A 4,455-nucleotide genomic window follows, 5' to 3' on the forward strand; every position below is an offset into this window, starting at 1 on the left:
CTCACCCCACCCCCATCTCCAGGGAGCTCCTTATTAAAAATTCCCATTGTCTGGGAAACCTTCTGGACAGCCCACCTGAGAAATTCCCCAGGCTGTAGAGAGTGTCTGTCTGGTGCTCAGAGAAGTTGCACTTGAAGTCTAGGTTTTGACTCATCCATGTAGAGGTATGAACCAAGGCTGTAAGAATCAGTGGGAAAAATAAAGGTGAGAAAGTAGAGATGGAAGAAAGGACATTGGTAATGAGAACCTGAGGTTTGACTGTAGGGTAGTGGAGTTCAAAATGCCTCTCCCCAATATTTCATTATTTTAATTGTTTAAATTTTTTTAAAGATTGGCACCTGAGCTGACATGTGTTGCCAATCTTATTTTTTTTCTTCTTCTCCTCAAAACCCTCAAGTACATAGTTGTATATTCTAGTTGTAGGTCCTTCTATTTGTGTTATGTGGGGTGCCACCTCAGCATGGCTTCATGAGCAGTGCTAGATCCATGCCCAGGATCCAATCTGACAAAACCCTGGGATGCTGAAGCTGAGCATGTGAAATTAACCACTGGGACATGGGGTCGGCCCCTCCAATATCTCATTTTTTAAATCAAGAGTTGGCTTAGTTTTCCAGGACAGCCCTCATGGCATGACTTAATATGGCCAATTTATACTATTCAATGCACTGTGGAAACCGAACCCTCACTATTACATTGTTTCTCTTTGTTCTGGGTTCCAGCTGGGGATTCCAGAAGCTCATTTTTCTCACAACCCCAGAAATAAAAGTGCTCCCCTCTGACTCTCACTAACAACCCCACTTACATGGACCTACCTTTCTCTTGTGTCCTGATGACAGTGGTGGAAGATGGAGCACTGATGCTTCCTGGCATGGGCTGGACAGGAAAAGAAAGCACCATCTATGGAGCTAGTGGGAAGGAAGAGACAGCAGGAGCAGTCAGGCAAAGACAGCCCAGGGCTGTGATTCTCTATTGTTCTAGTTAAACAATGGTTTATTGCTTGAGTACATAGATAAATTTATGAAACCAGGGAGAGGCTGTGGATGACTCACATTTCCAATTGAGGGAGAGCACTCGTCTAATCTTATATCTAGCCAGCTGGTAAATGTGGCTCTCAATCAGAATCAGATGGAATTTAGCATCCTTATCCTTTCTGTTCTTCTCAAGATGCTTTCAAACTGCAACAGCTTTATTAAGTAAGACTTAAGACTTTGAGTCCTTTGTACTTAAGAATTCTCAAGATTTTATTGCCTCTCACAAAACATACTTGTGCAGTGCCATGTGAGTTTCTCAGGACCACATCAATTTGTGAGGGAGTCGGGCTCTTATTGGCCAGTTTGTAGATCTGCTCTTTTGTGTCATCAGACATCATCTTAAGCCAGGTGGGGATGCTGTGGCAGAGGGGCAGAGCCTACTGGGACAAGTCCTTCCCAGGAACATACATGTGACCCATGATGGCAGTGGTCAGGCAGCAAAAAAAAATGCCCCAGGGCTGCAGTTCTTAAGAAAAAGCTGGTTCCCCAGGGGATTGGGCAGAGCACTTCTGTTTTTCCCAAAAGGGTTACAAAAACTAGTCTATATTATTAATGATTGTTTCTTTTCTTACTCAATTTCATTTTGGACTCTATGTCTCCATTCACATAGACTAGCAGATAAAAAGCATCACATCAAGTCCTTCTGGGTTGCTTGTCTCCTCATCTCTCTTATTTAATGCAAGATCTATTCTGGGTTTTAAGCAGAGCATTGGAGGTGGGAAGGAGCATGTGGTCCTAGTCTACACTGCCACCTGTGGAGAGAGATACTCACAGCTCCTGCTACTTGGCCAATGTTTGGAGCACAGGATTTTTTTCATGAGGCTGTAACTTCCGCCTTCAATAGCTCACATGTGTGTGACCTGTAAGTTGGGATTAACACATACGTACTGCAGTGGACTGAATGTTTATGTCCCTCCCTCAAATTCATATGTTGAAATCCTAACTTCCAAATGATGGTATTTGGAGGTAGAGACTTTGGGAGGTGCTTAAGTCATGAGAGTGGAATGCTTGTGAATGATATTAGTGCCCTTAGAAATGAGGTCTTAGATGGCTCCCTTACCCCTTCAACCATGTGAGGACACAGTGAGAAGATGACTATGAACACAGGAAATGGGACTTCATCAAATACTGAATCTTCTTGTGCCTGACCTTACACTTTCTAGCCTTTAGAACTGTGAGAAATGTTTCTGTTGTTTATAAGCCACCCAGTCTATGATATTGTGTTATAGTAGCCCAAATGTACTCAGACAGGTACTCTTAGTTTGACCTGCACATTTAAGCCAATTAAAAATTGAGTTTTTAACTTAAACTTTGATGTAAAAAATTGAAAAGGGGGCTGGCCCTGTGGCTGAGAAGTTAAGTTCACATGCTCTCCTCCAGTGCCCTAGGGTTTTGCTGGTTCAGATCCTGACCAACTGCATGGCACCAGTCATGAGGTCATGCTGAGGCTATATCCCACATAGCGCAACCAAGAAGGACCTACAACCAGAACATACAACTCTATACTGGGGGCTCTGGGGAGAAGAAGAAGCAAAAATCAAAAAGTCTGGCAATGCTGGGCCCCTACCCCTGTTGCACAATAGTAGGCTGACCCTGAGTAACAGCTGTTCCAGGATGGCATGGCCTATCACTCCTTCACAGTCCTTTACAACCATTGTGCTTCCCTCCTTTATGTCACCTGTGTAGCCCATGTAGGCCTCTGAGTTGTAACTCCTGGCCTAGATACAATTATTTTCTGGAATCTTACCTATTCCTACCCCTCTTCCCTGCCCCACCAACCAGCTACTGAGAACAGTATGTAGGTTATTTCTGTTCTAGGAAGTCAAAAGCTCTCTTTCTCCCTCTGACGGCCTCTCAGGCTTTCTCTCCCTCATCACTTCAGTCAGGTGGCATCTTTCCCTAGTCCAAAGGAGACTCTGCTTTCCTCTTGCTGCTAAATGAAACATTTTGTTTATGCACATAATAAATTCTCTCCCCCTGAGGGCTTATGATTTTGGAACAGAAAAGCAAGAAAGCTTGGAAAGGTTTTTTAAAAAAATTCTGTTACATTCCTTGAGGAAATGAAGGACAGAAATTTCTCAAATAAAGGGACGGGAATAGGAGGGGAAAACTCCACTGTAACTTATATCATAATATTATTCAGCCATGATTACTTATTTAACAAAATAATACGTGCTCATTGTGGAAGTTGAAACTTTACAGAGGTGATGCTTTGGGAAAAGAATGTACCCAGATAGCCTTCCACCCAGAGATGACTAGTATTCACTTATTCTTTCAGAGTCGCTGTTTGTAATCTTTTTTCAGAAATAGGCTCATATACCTATATTGTTCTGTAGCTAGATGTTTTCCACTTAACAATATATTGTGAACACCTTTCCATGTCAGTCCATACTGATTTATCTCATTGTTTTTATTGGCAGCAAGATTCTTTGTGTATGATTGAACTATTGATTTCTCCAATCCCCAGTGGTGGACCTTTTTGTTGTTTTAAATATTTATTATAACTGAAGCGGTGAGGATTCTTGACATACATCTTTATGAAACTTTTAGAAGTATGTCCTGGAAGAGGATCTGCTGGGTCAAGGAACGTGTACATTTAAAATTGTGGTGGACGTTGCCAATAAACCCTCCAGATTTTACAGCATCAGTAACATTGAATTAGAATTTCTATTTTCTCCACCCACTTACCAACATTCAGCTTTATCAAGTAAAACATTTCAATCATACTTTGCAATTAAAAATATGATTAAAATGTATTTTTCTGCCTTAGAATCTGGAAGGTAAATCAGTGACATTGGAAATTTTCTTTAATAAGATTTTTGATGTGTTTCATTTCATGAAAAATTAGCAGAAAGAGGAAACAGGGATGAGGTAGTTACAGAGATTGAATCTAGTCTGGTTTCTAGATGAGGCCACGACCAAACCTAGTGATGGAAACCAAGGGGTTGGGCAATTTGGGAAAACCAGAGGGAAAAGAAGGGCAAGGGAGACATATGTTTAGGGGGACACCAGTCAATGGGGGAGAAGCAAGGTCAATTTTGCACTGATATCATCTTTACACTTAAGTATCAAATAAGTGTCCAAAACGTAGTTTCAGAGAATCTTTATAGATTAGTAGGAAAATTTTAGCATAGCAAGAGAGAAGGTATAAAAACATTACATTGGGTCATATATGTCAGCAGATGGCAGATGGGGACTCTGAGAAATGAAACAAAAGACCAAAAAAGGAATTTTAATAAATTCAATTCATTTCTCAGATCTAAGTTTAAAACTAGGGATGTGTTGTGAAACACTGCAGATCAGACCAGGTCCCTGGAATCTATTATGTCTCTCAGTTCTTTGTACAATTCATCACAATTTGTGATCATTTTATTAATATTCACCTCTCTATCCAACCATAAATTCTAATATTATGTTCCCATTG

At 41.0% G+C, this 4,455-nt stretch overlaps 1 pseudogene; it reads right to left on the reverse strand.

Moving 5' to 3' along the window:
• Window positions 1-990: 990 nt before the first annotated feature.
• LOC103544651 (small ribosomal subunit protein uS15-like) lies at window positions 991-1,450 on the reverse strand (annotated as a pseudogene).
• Window positions 1,451-4,455: the final 3,005 nt, after the last annotated feature.

This window comes from Equus przewalskii, chromosome 6 (assembly GCF_037783145.1).
Source record: "Equus przewalskii isolate Varuska chromosome 6, EquPr2, whole genome shotgun sequence".
Taxonomy (NCBI): domain Eukaryota; kingdom Metazoa; phylum Chordata; class Mammalia; order Perissodactyla; family Equidae; genus Equus; species Equus przewalskii.